Source organism: Eleutherodactylus coqui, chromosome 3, assembly GCF_035609145.1.
Source record: "Eleutherodactylus coqui strain aEleCoq1 chromosome 3, aEleCoq1.hap1, whole genome shotgun sequence".
Taxonomy (NCBI): domain Eukaryota; kingdom Metazoa; phylum Chordata; class Amphibia; order Anura; family Eleutherodactylidae; genus Eleutherodactylus; species Eleutherodactylus coqui.
In genome coordinates, this window is record NC_089839.1 from 292,098,126 (window position 1) to 292,117,107 (window position 18,982).

General features: G+C 45.8%; 1 protein-coding gene across 1 annotated transcript in view; it reads right to left on the reverse strand.

The window, feature by feature from the left end:
- Positions 1 to 18,982, reverse strand: part of ROR1 (receptor tyrosine kinase like orphan receptor 1) — a 238,570-nt gene that overhangs the window by 56,712 nt on the left and 162,876 nt on the right. The gene's annotated exons all lie outside the window — the stretch shown is intronic.

Here is an 18,982-nt window from a genome sequence, read left to right on the forward strand (position 1 = left end):
GAGTCACTGTGTACATACATTACTTATCCTGTACTGACCCAGAGTTACATCCTGTATTATACTCCAGAGCTGCACTCACTATTCTGCTGGTGGAGTCGCTCTGTACATACATTACTTATTCTGTACTGATCCTGAGTTACATCCTGTATTATGCTGCAGAGCTGTACTCACTATTCTGCTGGTGGAGTCACTGTGTACATACATTACTTATCCTGTACTGATCCTGAGTTACATCCTATGTTATACCCCAGAGCTGCACTCACTATTCTGCTGTTGCAATCATTGTGTACATACATTACTTATCCTGTACTGATCCCTGAGTTACATCCTGTATTATACTCCAGAGCTGCACTCTCTATTCTGCTGGCTGCTACTTCTAACAGCTTAGCTGAGCTCCTTTAATGCAAGGACACACTATTTTTCCTGTAGATTTCTGTACAGGAGTCCGGAGTAAAGAGAACAATTTACCAAGGTCTCAGATGTTCCTGCAGACCTGCTGGATTGGTTTCTTTCTAAATCACGCTCTGCTGATTCACATTCCAGTAATATTCAACCAATTGCTTTGCATTTTAGCAAATTTTGCCTTAAATGAGTTGTCCCACGATGACAAATTACCACCTTTCCACACTTTAGTTGATACCTGATTGGTGGTTGCCCAACTGCTTGGACCTCCACTAATAACGAAAATCGGGGTCCCATCTGTCCCGTACGAATGCAGCAGCAGGCAATCATTCTCAATGGGACTCAATTCATCTCTGTGAGAAACTGCCAGACATAGCCGAGCGCCTGTACTGAGCTATCTGCTGCAGCGCCAAAGAGCGGCAATATGCATGCGTGAATGCTACTCCATTCAGACAGGGACACTTGGGACTCCCATTCTTGTTATTAGTGGAGGTCCTAGCAATTGTTACTATGGTGCAGCGTCTTTAATACAACATCTCCTAGAATGCAAAGCAATTGCTTAATAAGGTTACTGCAAATCATCATTAGAGCAGACACTGATCAAGCAGGGTCTACTTGGACATGCTTAGTCCTGCAACCTGAGAGCCAACAGGAAATCAGCAAAATGATTTTCTGACATTCATGCAGGACACAAGGATGGCGTCCTCTACGGATGCTACCAACAGGACAGACTAAGATATAATTTATGTCCACAAAGGACCAATACAGACATATATCACTAGGACATTGGGAAAACAAGATAGGGCAAATAACGGTAACAGAAATACGGAAATGGGAATGCTATCCCTAACCAACTGTGGTGTGGTACACCCTGCCAAGAAGCAAGGCGATCGCTCCAATAAGTACGGCCCCATGTCAGGAACCTAGGGGTCCTAGAGTGTCCCTAGATAGGGAAAAAGAAGAGGATAAATGTGGAAGGAAAGCACTATGCACATAACACAGTATAAAAAGCCACAAATACTTAGCTGACAGCAGTCCCTCGCTTCACCAAACACAGCAGAAAAATAACCGGCGCCCATGTGAGGGCGGGACTGGAATAAATGCACTTCCATTATGGCTGATTGTAGCAGGGTAGTAAAGGAGGGCACATTATACACTGAGCATCACTGAGGGGTTTCTGACAGACGACACCTCAGGGACCTTCTGCAGTGACCAGAAGAATCATAGAATGGTAGACTTGGAAGGGACCTCCAGAGTCATCTGGTCCAACTCCAGAAGAAGTAACCCATTAGTACCCAGTGCCGAATGACAGGGCACAGTCACATGGGTCAGGATCCTAACCTCAGCTCACCACCTAATTGCGTCCGACACACTGCAACAAGTTTGCAGAATAATTGCTCAACGTTGTTTGTACATTCAAATGACTACAAAGCGAAAAACAGTTCAGTACAACAGCAATGGTGACCAAAAACTTGCGAAACGTGAACAAGCTGTCAGCAGCACGTAGCCAAGAAATATGAAGATGGTTTGTTACATATTTTATCTGGAGGCAGCTGTTTAACATTGACGGTAACAACCTGCATTACAGATTCTGGGATTCATATGGACACATTGTGTCAACACAGGAATGTTTCCCATGTCAGAGCAACATGCGGGAAGACTAATAAAGCTATCCTTGTTTAATTCCTACTAGAAATTGTCTGTTTAATGGCATTCTTGGTTTTTGCCAAGACAAATGCATCAGGCCAGTCTCTAGAAATGACACGGACATCAAAGCCAGAGATCACATAAAAACAGAAGCATTCCAGAACCAGTCAAACAAAAACTTATTTCTCCCTTTCTTCTTGGCACCGCCGCCGCATTGTTCAGCGGCCGGCACCATGTGCGTGTCTTTCATGTCAATCTCCAGATATTCTTTAGGAAATTAATACTTTTGGTTTGGCTTCGGTGCGCGCTGTAAAACAGTAATAATCCCCGATTTCGCCATGATTGTCACCAGACCATCTCAAGAACTAGCCAAAACAGACGGCTTCGTCGGAAGCGACCCGATGATGGGACCTGACAGATTGAAGACTTATCCTGTAATTCTATTGTAATGAGACGCAAGAATGTTCTTTTAATGTTGATGTATGATCTTTATTTCATTATCCTAAAAAACTGAACGCGAGCTCTGGCGTCTCTTGTATTTCTCCTCCTAATCTCATAAGGAGAATGGACAGGGAAGGGTGGCCAAAAAATGATCCAACCAATATTGAGGAATTCACATAAATTGCATGGAAACTGCATGCACAGTAATACAGGCTTAACTACACGGGGCACATCTTGGCCCCAGAAACTATTGTGGCCCATAACATTCCCTGGATATCAGTACTATAAATTACAGATGACGGGGGCTCTGTTTACGTTAACATTAGATTTTCCAACTCATTATGGTCTACATTGCTGTAAAAAATAAGGCTGCGTTATAGTACTGTAGTTATATTCTTGTACATGGGGACAGTATTATAGTAGTTATATTCTTGTACATAGGGGGCAGTATTATAGTAGTTATATTCTTGTACATAGGGGGCAGTATTATAGTAGTTATATTCTTGTACATAGGGGGCAGTATTATAGTAGATATATTCCTGTACATAGAGGGCAGTAATATAGTAGTTATATTCTTGTACATAGGGGGCAATATTATAGTAGTTATATTCTTGTACATAGGGGGCAGTATTATGATAGCTATATTCTTGTACATAGGGGCGGTATTATAGTATTTATATTCTTGTACACAGGGGGCAGTATTATAGTAGTTATATTCTTGTACATAGGGGCAGCATTATAATAGTTATATTCTTGTACATAGAGGGTAGTATTATAGTAGTTATATTCTTTTACATAGGGGGCAGTATTATAGTAGTTATATTTTTGTACATGGGGACAGTATTATAGTAGTTATATTCTTGTACATAGGGGCCAGTATTATAGTAGTTATATTCTTGTACATAGAGGGCAGTATTATAGTAGTTATATTCTTGTACATAGGGGGCAGTATTATAGTAGTTATATTCTTGTACATAGGGGGCAGTATTATAGTAGATATATTCCTGTACATAGAGGGCAGTAATATAGTAGTTATATTCTTGTACATAGGGGGCAATATTATAGTAGTTATATTCTTGTACATAGGGGGCAGTATTATGATAGCTATATTCTTGTACATAGGGGCGGTATTATAGTATTTATATTCTTGTACATAGGGGGCAGTATTATAGTAGTTATTTTCTTATACATAGCAGCAGTATTATAGTAGTTATATTCTTATACATAGTAGCAGCATTATAGTAGTTATATTCTTGTACATAGGGGGCAGTATTATAGTAGTTATATTCTTGTACATAGGGGGCAGAATAATAGTAGTTATATTCTTGTACATAGGGGGCAGTATTATAGTAGTTATATTCTTGTACATAGAGGGCAGTATTATAGTAGTTACATTCTTCTGCATAGGAGGCAGTATTATAGTAGTTATATTCTTGTACATAGGATGGCAGTATTATAGTAGTTATATTCTTGTACATAGGGGGCAGTATTATAGTAGGTATAGTCTTGTACATAGGAGCAGTATTATAGTAGTTATATTCTTGTACATAGGGGCAGTATTATAGTAGTTAAGTTCTTGTACATAGGGGGCAGTATTATAGTAGTTATATTCTTGTACATAGGGGCAGTATTATAGTAGTTATATTCTTATACATAGAGGGCAGTATTATAGCAGTTATATTCTTGTACATAGGGGACAATATTGTAGTAGTTATATACTTTTTTTTTATAGAGGACAGTATTAAAGTCATTATGTTCTTGTTCATAGGGTCAAAACTATCAAGAGCCACAGAAAATTACAGTATTGTAGATGTGAGCATTTGTTGTGTCTCCTAATATACATGAATGTTTGGCATGGGACTCCCTAAATGTTCTAGTTGTAGGCAAAAGAAATATAAAAACAAATTACAATAATTATGTTATTCTTTAACGGCATCATTATTTCCAGATTACACTGTTAAAACGAAGCAGGCATTTTCTATAATACTTTGGGCTTCTTTAAGGAGGCAGAATAAAACATGTACAGCAAATTGTATAGAAAATGGATCATATTCTGCCAGAATTTACTAGGAGAAAGCTGTTTTGAGCCCATAATTTATGACAACCAGGTGTATCCCCTTCCCACAATGACTAATATATTAGTAATGACGTATACATATTGGTCCAGGAGGGCTACTAATGGGTTAATGTGTTGATAATGGTCCAGTACCACTTTGTTAAAGACCTTCTCCTTCCTCCATCCTCATCCAAGACATCTGCGGCAACTTAAGTCCTTGGCACTTAACTCTGCATGATGTGAGCCGTACCAATTCACAGCCCTCCATTCACTTTCAGCAGAGCGAGTTTGGCTCCAGTGGCCGAGTCTGCAGCCAGATACATACAGTTTCTGCCATTCAGTGTAATATGCCTGCCAGCTACTTCTCTGCCCCACAACTTGGAAAGTATAAAAAGAAGTAAGAAAATCCAGTAATTAAAAGTGAAGCTGAAATACTAATTATTTTGTGTCAAAGCATGTCTTCTATGCGATAAACCTGGATTCACGCATTTCCCAGAATTTATATATTTTCGGTTCAAACTAGATTACTCTACTTTTAATTAAAAAAAACACGGATTTAGCTGCATAATGCCTGGAGAGAATGTACAAATACTTTACTATTTTTGTCTTAATTGAGTTGTTGCATGTTCTGATTTTCTCCATTCCCATCTAAAGCTGCTTTCAAACTTCTGGTTGCCCTTAGAAACAGATAATAGTTTAAAGGGGTTGTGCCAAGATTGCAAGTTACCTTTTTTCCATAGGATAGGGAATAACTTGCTAATCAGTGAGGGTCTCACTACTGAGACTCCTGTCGATCTTGAGATTCGGGGATCCGGTTCCCCTGTCATCCTCACTGCAGGGTTTCTGCACCTCTGTAGTAAGGAGGAGACTTGTTGTGCTCCATTCACTTTCAATGAGGCAGCTGAGATACCCCAGCGGCACCCATTCAGTCTCATTGAAATGAATGAGCGCTGACTAGAGATGAGCGAACGTGTTCTTCCGAGCTTGATATTCGTGCGAATATTAGGGTGTTCGTGATGTTCGTTATTCGTAACGAACACCATGCGGTGTTCTGGTTATTTTCACTTCCTTCCCTGAGACGTTAGCGCGCTTTTCTGGCCAATTGAAAGACAGGGAAGGCATTACAACTTCCCCCTGCAACGTTTAAGCCCTATACCACCCCCCTGCTGTGAGTGGCTGGCGAGATCAGGTGTTCGCCTAATATAAAAGTCGGCCCCTCCCGCGGCTCGCCTCAGATGCGGTGTGAGTTAGATGAGGGACAGTGCTGTTTATACCGGAGCTGCTGTAGGGAAAGAATTGGTAGTTAGTGTAGGCTTCAAGACCCCCCAAAGGTCCTTATTAGGGCCACTGATAGCTGTGTGTTGGCTGCTGTTAGCAGTGGCATTTTTTTTTTCTCAAAATCGGCTCTGCAGAGCGTTGCACCTGGCATTAGGGACAGAAGTGCTGCATAGGCAGGGAGAGTGTTAGGAGTGCGTGTAGCCTTCAAGAACCTCAACGGTCCTTTCTAGGGCCATATTTATCCGTGTGCAGTACTGTCCAGGCTGCTGTTAGCTGTGCTGCATTTTTTTTGGGCTTCTCAAAATCGCCTCTGCAGAGCATTCCACCCTCCATTGATACTGCAGGGAAAGAATTGTATAGGCAGGGCCACAACACAGTTATTATTCATAGAATATACGCAGTGCTGCCTTTTGGTGGAAAAACAAGTGAAAACAAATCTATTTGTCCAGCCTCTGTCCGTGCTTACGGGCGGTGGACACGTGTGAGCTGCGTGAACAACATTGCTAAATCATACGCACCCAGCTACGCTTTACTGCTGGCTTCGCCATTTGCTTTCCTTAATTGGGAAAAAAAATACCTGCTCTGCCAGAGTTATAATAACTCTGCTACCCTCACGTTCTGTGACACATTAGCAGGGACACAGCACAGTTATTAAACTTCTCATGTTCATTGAATATACGCAGTGCTGCCTTTTGGTGGAAAAACAAGTGGAAACAAATCTATTTGTCCAGCCTCTGTCCGTCCTTACGGGCGGTGGACACGTGTGAGCTGCGTGAAAAACATTGCTAAATCATACGCACCCAGCTACGCTTTACTGCTGGCTTCGCCATTTGCTTTCCTTAATTGGGAAAAAAAATACCTGCTCTGCCAGAGTTATAATAACTCTGCTACCCTCACGTTCTGTGACACATTAGCAGGGACACAGCACAGTTATTAAACTTCTCATGTTCATTGAATATACGCAGTGCTGCCTTTTGGTGGAAAAACAAGTGGAAACAAATCTATTTGTCCAGCCTCTGTCCGTCCTTACGGGCGGTGGACACGTGTGAGCTGCGTGAAAAACATTGCTAAATCATACGCACCCAGCTACGCTTTACTGCTGGCTTCGCCATTTGCTTTCCTTAATTGGGAAAAAAAATACCTGCTCTGCCAGAGTTATAATAACTCTGCTACCCTCACGTTCTGTGACACATTAGCAGGGACACAGCACAGTTATTGAACTTAGATTATTCATTCACTAGAGGCAGTGGGGCCTTTCGTTTTCCAAAAAGGGAAAAAATTATATTTGGCCTGCAGTCTTGCGCCAATTTATTTCCTGCCTGTGAAATCAAATCACTGGTAATACAGCATGCTGAGGGGTAGGGGTAGGCCTAGAGGACGTGGACGCGGCCGAGGACGCGGAGGGCCAAGTCAGGGTGTGGGCACAGGCCGAGCTCCTGATCCCGGTGTGTCGCAGCCGACTGCTGCGCGATTAGGAGAGAGGCACGTTTCTGGCGTCCCCACATTCATCGCCCAATTAATGGGTCCACGCGGGAGACGGTTATTAGAAAATGAGCAGTGTGAGCAGGTCCTGTCCTGGATGGCAGAAAGTGCTTCGAGCAACCTATCGTCAACACGCAGTTCTGCGCCGTCCACTGCTGCAAATCCGAATCTTCTGTCTGCTGCTCCTCTTTCCTCCCAGCCTCCTCACTCCACTACAATAACACCTGCTCAGGAGCGGGAACACTCCCAGGAACTGTTCTCGGGCCCCTGCTTAGATTGGGCAGCAGCGGTTCCTCTCCCACCAGAGGAGTTTATCGTCACTGATGCCCAACCATTCGAAAGTTCCCGGGGTCCGAGGGAAGAGGCTGGGGACTTCCGCCAACTGTCTCAACAACTTTCTGTGGGTGAGGAGGACGATGACGATCAGACACAGTTGTCTTGCAGTGAGGTAGTAGTAAGGGCAGTAAGTCCAAGGGAGCAGCGCACAGAGGATTCGGAGGAAGAGCAGCAGGACGATGAGGTGACTGACCCCACCTGGTGTGCAACGCTTACTCAGGAGGACAGGTCTTCAGAGGGGGAGTCAAGGGCATCAGCAGGGCAGGTTGCAAGAGGCAGTGCGGTGGCCAGGGCCAGGGGTAGAGGCAGGGCCAGACCGAATAATCCACCAAGTGTTTCCCAAAGCGCCCCCTCGCGCCATGCCACCCTGCAGAGGCCGAGGTGCTCTAAGGTCTGGCAGTTTTTCACAGAGACGCCTGACGACCGACGAACAGTGGTGTGCAACCTTTGTTGCGCAAAGCTCAGCCGGGGAGCCAACACCAACAGCCTCACCACCACCACCATGCGCAGACATATGATGGCCAAGCACCCCACAAGGTGGGACGAAGGCCGTTCACCGCCTCCGGTTTGCACCCCTGCCTCTCCCCCGTGCCCCAACCTGCCACTGAGATGCAACCCCCCTCTCAGGACACAGGCACTACCGCCTCATGGCCTGCACCCACACCCTCATCTCCGCTGTCCTCGGCCCCATCCAGCAGTGTAGTTCAGCGCACCGTTCAGCCGTCGCTTGCGCAAGTGTTCGAGCGCAAGTGCAAGTACGCTGCCACGCACCCGCACGCTCAAACGTTAACCGTCCGCATAGCAAAATTCATCAGCCTTGAGATGCTGCCGTATAGGGTTGTGGAAACTGAGTCCTTCAAAAGTATCATGGAGGCGGCGGCCCCGCGCTACTCAGTTCCCAGTCGCCACTACTTTTCCCGATGTGCCGTCCCAGCCCTGCACGACCACGTCTCCCGCAACATTGTGCGCGCCCTCACCAACGCGGTTACTGCCACGGTCCACTTAACTACGGACACGTGGACAAGCACAGGCGGGCAGGGCCACTACATCTCCCTGACGGCACATTGGGTGAATTTAGTGGAGGCTGGGACAGAGTCAGAGCCTGGGACCGCTCACGTCCTACCCACCCCCAGAATTGCGGGCCCCAGCTCGGTGCTGGTATCTGCGGAGGTGTATGCTTCCTCCACTAAAGCACCCTCCTCCTCCTCCTCTGTCTCGCAATCAAGATGTGTTAGCAGCAGCATGTCGCCAGCAGTCGGTGTCGCGCGGTGTGGCAGCACAGCGGTGGGCAAGCGTCAGCAGGCCGTGCTGAAACTACTCAGCTTAGGCGATAAGAGGCACACGGCCCACGAACTGCTGCAGGGTCTGACAGAGCAGACCGACCGCTGGCTTGCGCCGCTGAGCCTCCAACCGGGCATGGTCGTGTGTGACAACGGGCGTAACCTGGTGGCGGCTCTGCAGCTTGGCAGCCTCACGCACGTGCCATGCCTGGCCCACGTCTTTAATTTGGTGGTTCAGCGCTTTCTGAAAAGCTACCCACGCTTGTCAGACCTGCTCGTAAAGGCGCGCCGGCTCTGCGCACATTTCCGCAAGTCCCACACGGACGCTGCCACCCTGCGCACCCTGCAACATCACTTTAAGCTGCCAGTGCACCGACTGCTGTGCGACGTGCCCACACGGTGGAACTCTACGCTCCACATGTTGGCCAGGCTCTATGAACAACGTAGAGCTATAGTCGAATACCAACACCAACATGGGCGGCGCAGTGGGAGTCAGCCTCCTCAATTCCTTTCAGAAGAGTGGGCCTGGTTGGCAGACATCTGCCATGTCCTTGGTAATTTTGAGGAGTCTACCCAGGTGGTGAGCGGCGATGCTACAATCATTAGCGTCACCATTCCTCTGCTATGCATCTTGAGAAATTCCCTGCAAACCATAAAGGCAGCTGCTTTGCGCTCGGAAACGGGGGCGGGGGAAGACAGTATGCCGCTGGATAGTCAGGGCACCCTCCTGTCTATTTCTCAGCGCGTACAGGAGGAGGAGGAGGAGCATGAGGAGGATGAGGAGGAGGGGGAAGAGACAGCTTGGGCCGCTGCTGACGGTACACCGGCTGATTGCCTGTCATCCTTTCAGCGTGTATGGCCTGAGGAGGAGGAGGAGGAGGAGGAGGATCCTGAAAGTGATCTTCCTAGTGAAGACAGCCATGTGTTGCGTACAGGTACCCTGGCACACATGGCTGACTTCATGTTAGGATGCCTTTCTCGTGACCCTCGCGTTGCACGCATTCTGGCCACTACGGATTACTGGGTGTACACACTGCTCGATCCACGGTATAAGGAGAACCTGCCCACTCTGATTCCCGAAGAGGAAAGGGGTTTGAGAGTGTTGCTATACCACAGGACCCTTGCGGACAAGCTGATGGTAAAATTCCCAGCCGACAGCGCTAGTGGCAGAAGGCGCAGTACCGAGGGCAAGGTAGCAGGGGATGTGCGTAGATCGAGCAGCATGTACATCCCAGGCAGTGCAACAGTCTTTAAGGGCCTGGCCAGCTTTATGGCTCCCCACCAAGACTGTGTCACCGCTCCCCAGTCACGGCTGAGTCGGCGGGAGCACTGTAAAAGGATGGTGAGGGAGTACGTAGCGCATCGCACGACCATCCTTGGTGACGCCTCTGCCCCCTACAACTACTGGGTGTCGAAGCTGGACATGTGGCCTGAACTAGCGCTGTATGCCCTGGAGGTGCTTGCTTGTCCTGCGGCTAGCGTGTTGTCAGAGAGGGTGTTTAGTGCGGCTGGGGGAATCATCACAGATAAGCGTAGCCGCTTGTCAACCGACAGTGCCGACAGGCTAACACTCATCAAGATGAACAAAGGCTGGATTTCCCCAGACTTCTGTTCTCCACCAGCGGACAGCAGCGATACGTAAGCAATACGTAGGCTGCACCCGCGGATGGAAGCATCGTTCTCTCTCACCATCCAAAACGGGGACATTTCTGCTTCATCAATCTGTGTCTAATATTCCTCCTCCTCCTCCTCCTGCTCCTCCTCCTGAAACCTCACGTAATCACGCTGAACGGGCAATTTTTCTTAGGGCCACAAGGCTCACTCAAATAATTTTTCAGAACAATTTTTATAAGTTTCAATGCGCTTAAAAGCATTGGAACTTTAACTTGAACCAATTTTTCGTTACACTGGGCTGCCTCCAGGCCTAGTTACCACTTAAGCCACATTAACCAAAGCGATTAATGGGTTTCACCTGCCCTCTTGGCTGGCCATGGCCAATTTTTGGGATGTACATTAGTACTGTTGATACAGCAATTTTTGTGGGCCCTCGCCTACAGTGTAATCAAATTAATTTTTAGCCCACCTGCATTACAGCTGACGTTACCTCAGCTGTGTTGGGCAATGCAATGGGATATTTTTATGTACCGCCGGTGGGTTCCAGGGAGCCACCCATGCTGTAGGTGCACACTGAGTTTTTAATACATCTGTACACTTCTAAAGAACCCGTCTGACTGGGGCATGCAGTGTGGGCCGAAGCCCACCTGTATTACGCACGACATTACTACCTCAGCTGTGTTGGGCAATGCAATGGGATATTTCTATGTACCGCCGGTGGCTTCCTGGCACCCACCCAGGCAGTGGGTCCACAGGGAGTTTAACCTACATGTGTCCACTTGTAAAGAACCCCAGTCTGACTGGGGCATGCAGTGTGGGCCGAAACCCACCTGCATTAACCCTTTCCAGTCCACTGTGTGACCTGTGAAGACATTAGGGTTTAAGGCTGTACAGCTCCGTTGTTGGTAGACGTCCGTCGGGGTTCTCTTACTGTATATTGCCAGCCTCTCTGCTGTCGGAGCCTATCCTACGTGTCAGCTCATGCAGTACTGGCTTTAGCCAGCATATAGCGCCGTTGTATAACGGCAGAAAAAGAGTAAGCCCCCTAGGAAAACCATATACAAATTGGATTGGAAAGGGTTAAGCACAACATTACTACCTCAGCTGTGTTGGGCAATGCAATGGGATATTTCTATGTACCGCCGGTGGCTTCCTGGCACCCACCCATGCTGTAGGTGCACACGGAGTTTTTACTACATCTGTACACTTATAAAGAACCCCAGTCAGACTGGGGCATGCAGTGTGGGCCGAAGCCCACCTGCATTAAGCACGACATTACTACCTCAGCTGTGTTGGGCAATGCAATGGGATATTTCTGTGTACCGCCGGTGGGTTCCAGGGAGCCACCCATGCTGTGGGTCGACAGGGACTTCACAATAGGGAGTTGTACCTGCCTGTGTCTATGAATTAAAAAGCCCGGTCTGACTGGGGCATGCAGACACCTTGACAGAATGAATAGTGTGTGGCACATAGGTTCCCCATTGCTATGCCCACGTGTGCAGCTCCTGATGGCGGTGGCACAGGATTCTATTTCTCATTGCTTCTGTACAGCATTGTGGGCTATCGCTCCGCCACTTTTAAAGAGGGTCGCTGCCTAGCCGTGCCAACCTCTGCAGTGTGTGCCTGCGGTCCCTCGTCATGGCAGACGCAATTCTAAATAGACATGAGCGTGGTGTGGCATGAGGGCAGCTGAAGGCTGCCCAGGGACACTTTGGTGTGCGCTGTGGGGGGGGAGGGGGGGCGGTTGGGCAGCATGTAACCCAGGAGAAGTGTCAGTGGAGTGTCATCCAGGCAGTGATTGTGCTTTGTTGGAGGTAGTGTGGTGCTTAGCAAAGGTATGCCATGCTAATGAGGGCTTTTCAGAAGTAAAAGTTGTTGGGAGGGGGGGGGGCCCACTCTTGCCGGTATTGTGGCTTAATAGTGGGACCTGTGAACTTGAGATGCAGCCCAACACGTAGCCCCTCGCCTGCCCTATCCGTCACTGTGTCATTCCCATCACTTTCCTGAATTGCCCAGATTTTCACACATGAAAACCTTAGCGAGCATCGGCGAAATACAAAAATGTTCTGGTCGCCCATTGACTTCAATGGGGTTCGTTGTTCGAAACGAACCCTCGAGCATCGCGGGAAGTTCGTTCCGAATAACGAACACCCGAACATTTTGGTGTTCGCTCATCTCTAGCGCTGACCCTTCATACTGACATCACTGCATGGGAAGAAGCAACCCCCACAGTGACAGGAGAATGGGACTGGGGAGATGCGTTCTACAGATTGGTGAGGGGCTCAGCGGTGAGACCCCCACCAGTCAGCAGGTTATCCCCATTCCTATGGATAGGGGACAACTTGCAATCTTGGTACAACCCCAGTGAACGTCATGCGACCTAACAGCTATACCCATGTGTAATGGTTCAAGATGGGTGGTATCACAACGCGGCTTCAGGATACGGTGCAGCAGAAGGAGTTACAAAACAATATAAGATTTATTTAGGACCAAAAAGGGATGAAAGTGAATTAATGTATGTTATAGTAACAGGTAAGTGGTTGAACTTGAAGAGTAGATTTACCCACTCCTAACTATGGCTAACTATATCCAAGAACTAACAATGCTTTATAAGCAATACGTAATAACTGCAGTACTTCCTGAACAAATGTCAATTACACTCAATAATTAACATGGACATATAGCCAACTACAATGCATAACTTCACTTCAGTGTTAACTACCCCAACACAGTCCTTTAGGAAAACTGGCACCTGTGTCCAACTACAATGTCTCTTTAACTATCAAGGTCCATGACATGGGGTTTGAGCTTTTTAGGTTATGGTGAATGCCGTGAAAATAGCAGAAATTCATTTTATAGTGCTGACATCATCTCACAGGAATGGTCCCAGGGAGCATGCTCACTTCTGTTTGGAGCGGCCATCTTGGTACACCCTTGTAAAGCATGTAGGGAAAACATTGAGAAAAGGTGCAGGTCTAACATGAAAAGGCAAAGATTACAGGTTTATGAGTGTGATATACGTCCGAGTTTTTTCTATCCAATATCACACTCACCCACGTGAATACACCCTTAGGTCATATTTACATGGGCCAGTTTTACACGTGAGTTCAGTCCAATAGCAGTATGGACAGAACTTGCACATGGAAATAATACATTAATTCCAATTTGTTTATTTACTGGAGCCATTTTTCTCTTGGACTGATGGTCGGTACTGGTGCATTAGGTCTCCACCGCATGTATGGGTGGAGACATGGGTTGGCCGCTATCAGTTACAGAGAACTCCCAGCCCACACCCCCCTCAGCTGCCGTGGATCCTTCGGTCTCAGTGAGCTGGCGGGGAGAAAGTGGGGTGATGGCGAGATGCAGGGTGAAAGTGGTGTTTGTGCTGGCGGCAGTGCATAAGTTGGGGTGAGCGGCACGGTGCAGGAGTAAGAGAGGTCTTTGCGCCGGCAGCACAGTGAGAACACTGACAGCACCACTGAGGGGAAATGGCCGGAGAGAGTGATGTTTGACATGGCGGCATGCAGGGTGACAGCGGGGAGGAGAGTGGCACCGGGGGTTCATGGACAGACACTGAGCCGTTTGCCAGAGCTGGCATTGACTGTGACAGTGGGGAGGAGAGTGACAGCGGCTCTGGCAGCAGCAACCGCAGGGGGTACGGGAGCGGAGGAGAGGTATGAGCGCAGCAGCAGGGAAACACCAGCGCAGATGGGACTCCCGCAGGGAAATGTGTCAACTGCCACGGCCATGTGGGTATGAGCGCGGCACCGGGGAGGACACAAGCAAGCTACCAGGGCCGTTTCAGGAGGATGTCGGAAATAAGGGGGGCATGCCCTGGAAGTTCCCTGTTCGTGACACTGACCAACCCGTGTGGCCTGAGAGTTCCCACATATACATCTGGTGGAGACATAATACACCAGTACCCTGATGGTCTGCAATAGAAAAGTCAGAGCATGTCCTATTTTTGGATGATTCCTATGGGAGCCCAAAAAAATAAATAGCATTGGGTTTGTATAGAAATGCAATTTTCAGGCAAGTGCAATGCAATTTTTCTATTTCGAACATGTGATTTTCATGCGTGTTTTTCGCACGCATGATAGTTGCATGTGCAGCAATGCAGTTTTCTCCCAAAATTGCAGGTTTACAAGTGCAACATCGGTCCGAGTAATCTCACTCGCCCTTGTAAATACGGCCTTAATACTCGGAATAAAGTAACTATTCATATTTTCCACACATTACAGAAATGTACAGACAGTGTCTTGGAGTTTATTCACATCTACAAGACAACAGACTGCCCCTTATTTTGCCGCTTTCTTCTCAATCTTTTAAGGGCAAAAACTTAAATGACCCCAATGAAGGTCATACTGAAGACACAGTAATTGCAATGAGGCTATAGGGTCTCTTCTGCTCTATGTATACAGTAAATATCAAAATGGGCACCCACCGTAGAGCTGGTTCAAGCAACTTAAGGACAAGGCAGACCAACTCTTGTCTCACCTCCATTCCTCTGATCCTGTTACGAGGAAAGAATAGAACGACCCCAAGCTAAATCCGTGGAAGGTCATTCTTAAGATATGGGACACTGGCGAAGGGGGCTCCATGCCTATAGACACTTTAAAGGGGTTGGGCCAAGTTTTGGACTTATTTAATATCCATAAATTAAGGAATGAGTGTCTCATTGGTAGAGGTTCAGCTGCTGGGCTGTTCACTGATCACGAGAATGGGAGTGCCAGGTCTCCTTGTTTGAATGGAATGGCTGTTATGAGTGCTGCTGCTCCATTCATCTCTATGGGACTGGTGGAGATAGCTGAATGCGGTACTGAGTAATCTCCAAGAGTCTCACAGAGAGGAGATGAGTGGCCATGTGCATGTGTCAGAACAGCAGGTATGAACCCACTGTGCCACAAACCAATTTGTCTTGCTGCTAATCACTAAGGGCAGCACCCAGGGACCCCTGGCATTCACCCTTTAACCCCAACAATCGGGATATGGTCTTCTCTGCAGGAAATGCCAGGCCATTACCCCATAAGTAGTCTCTGTCTTGTGGCAGCTGACACAAATTGGCGAAGGACCATGGTACCAGCACTTCTTTCCTATCCTGTGAATAGGGAATGAGTTGAATATTCAGGAAAACTCCTTTTACTTTAAGAAAAAGTGGGCAGTCATACAATACATGAAAATAAAAGAAAACTGAACATGGGATACTTTCTTTGTGGGTCAACTAACAGTTGCAGGGACTGGTTCCATGCTACATACACTATTCTACCAAAAGTTTGGGCACCCCTATCACTAGAATGGATTGTGTCTTATTAGCATGTCACATGTCCTAAACTCGGAGGTATCAGCCATAATTTGTGCCGGGAACTGCACGCTATTGGATATATGAGTTATGCCACTGCACCCAAGCCGCCCATCACGAAGCACAATGCATCAGCCGGTCTACAAGGGAGCAAGGAGCGTCGTCATTGGACAGTTGAGCAATAGAAGTATGTTTTATGGAGTGACGAATAACGTTACTCCTTCTACAAATCAGATGGAGGCACGGGGTGTGGAGGATCCTGGGGAACACCTTTTGCCTGAGTGTTATGTGCCAACATTTAAGTACGGCCGAGGTTCTGTTATGGTTTCGGAAGGTTTTACATGGCATGGTCTCGGTCCATTGGTTGCAGTGACAAGAACCATGAACATGGAGGTGAACCTCACATTCTAGACAATAATGTGCTGCCGAAAATGGGCCAATACTCTGGGAATGGTCGGCATACTTCCAACACGACAACGTGCCTTTTCAAAATTCCAACGCTGTTTTACTTTGGTTTGAGGATATGGATGTTCCACGATTGGACTGGCTGCACATCCTTGAGGCTAATCTTTCTTGAACTTGTCAGTTGTTTGCAGGATGAATGGAGGGTTAATATCCAGCTGAAGTGTGTCAGATGTTAGTAGAAAGTATACCACGGAGAGTAGTCAATGTCATTAAGGCCAAAGAAGCCCTACTAAGTATTACCATATGGGAACAAATACTTTTGATTCTTACTCAAGTGTCCATTTACTCCTGGTAGGATAGTGTATACCGTCAACCATAATGATATCCAATTTAGTCCAATTCCACTACAGCTCCTACATTCCTATTCATAGTTTCCATCCCTATAAGGGTGGAGACATCCCGTCACCGTAGATCCTTCTTTCTTCAGGCAATATCTCCATTCTCTGCATCCCATTTTTATCGCCTGTTAAACTTGTCTAAAAAGTAAAGAAGAGTTTTATTCTATCCAAAACTAAGTAAAACCTAAGAGTCCCAGAGATATATGGTGACTGCTAATGTCTTGTGATGTGCGGTGAGATTTACGGCTCTCTTATGTATAGTTTTGCTGTAACACTCTACATAAATATTGTTTAAAGCCTGTAAATGTATCAACCACAAAGCATTAAACGTATGGGAAGAGCCGTCGCTGGCACGAGGAGAGCGGGGAGTCTCAAGGAATGGCGCTCTTTCCTCACTAATGAGAGAAGTGTTCCCAACAGTGTTAATTTTTTTCTTCTTTCTTCAAAAAAAAAAAATTGGCTTTCTAACAGGTTCCTCGATATTTTCCTTGGCCTTTCATCTCAGCAGTGAAGGATGCAACTATTTCCTTAAAATGTATCAATCCTAGTGTGACTTCCTTCAAGAACACAACAAGCTATTGCTTTTCTGAGGAAGGGTATCAGACAGGTACTGCCTTGCACAGAGGGTGTGTGGGGGAAGGGATGAGAGGCAGTGCTGGGAGTAGTTGTTCTCCTGCCAAGTTCTAGACTCATGGTCTGAAATGATTTTGCTGGCCATCGGTTCTTTTTTCATTCTTGATGTTTATGTGAACGCTTAATGAGTTCCGTGCTGTAACTATGAATCAAAGTAAAAACATGGAGCAGAGAGCGGGGACAGTGAAGCAATTCTACAGGGCCAAGGCTGTCAGTACAAGCTGTGAAACAACGGGGAGTCAGAACAAAGAAGTATGTGTAGCTTTGGGAGGGGCCACGGATTCTGCAAGGGGCAACGTGTAGTCTTGCTATACTGTTGCAAACTTAAGAAGCATTTCCAGTTACAACTCAGATAAACATCAATGATGCCATAAACATTCCCAGGGTATATTGTAACAACATTATAAAAATAGATTTTGTTACTAATTTAATATCACTCATAATGCCTTAGGATACAGCATAGGTTATATGTTCTCTTTAATGGAGGAGTTTCTACTTATTCTCCCCCCACCCCCACATTGAGTAATGTACTTTGTCTGAGTTGCCAAGAAAGATGGGGGGAGGTAAGTGACAACTGCTCTAATCATAGTTATGGTTCATAAATGGGATACCCATACAAATAAGCCTGTCAAACGAAAAATATCTTTACAACATCAGCAATACCTATAATGTGATAATTACAACACTGCCCCGACACTCATGCATATAATTACTATAGTACTGTCCCCTATGTAAAAGAATATAACTACTAAAATACTGCCTCCTATGTACAAGAATATAACTACTATAATACTGCCCCCTATTTACAAGAATATAACTACTATAATACTGCCCCCTATGTACAAGAATACGACTACTATAATACTGCCCCCTATGTACAAAAATATATCTACTATAATACTGCCCCTATTTACAAGAATATAACTACTATAATACTGCCTCCTATGTACAAGAATATAACTACTATAATACTGCTCCCTATGTACAAGAATATAACTACTATAATACTGCTCCCTATGTACAAGAATATAACTACTATAATACTGCCTCCTATGTACAAGAATATATCTACTATAATACTGTTCCCTATGTACAAGAATATAACTACTATAATACTGCCCCTTATGTACAAGAATATAACTACTATAATACTGCCCCCTATGTACAAGAATATAACTACTATAATACTGTCCCCTATGTACAAGAATATAACTACTATAATACTGTCTCCTATATACAAGAATATAACTACTATAATACTGCCCCCTATGTACAAGAATATAACTACTATAATACTGCCTCCAATGTACAAAAATATAACTACTATAATACTGCCTCCTATGTACAAGAATATAACTACTATAATACTGCCTCCTATGTACAATAATATAACTACTATAATACTGCCTCCTATGTACAAGAATATAACTACTATAATATTGCTCCCTGTGTACAAGAATATAACTACTATAATCCTGCTCCCTGTGTACAAGAATATAACTACTATAATACTGCTCCTTTGTGCAAGAATATAACTACTATAATACTGCCCCCTATGTACAAGAATATAACTGCTATAATACTGCTCCCATGTATAAGAATATAACTACTATAATATTGCTCCCTGTGTACAAGAATATAACTACTATAATCCTGCTCCCTGTGTACAAGAATATAACTACTATAATACTGCCTCCTATGTACAAGAATA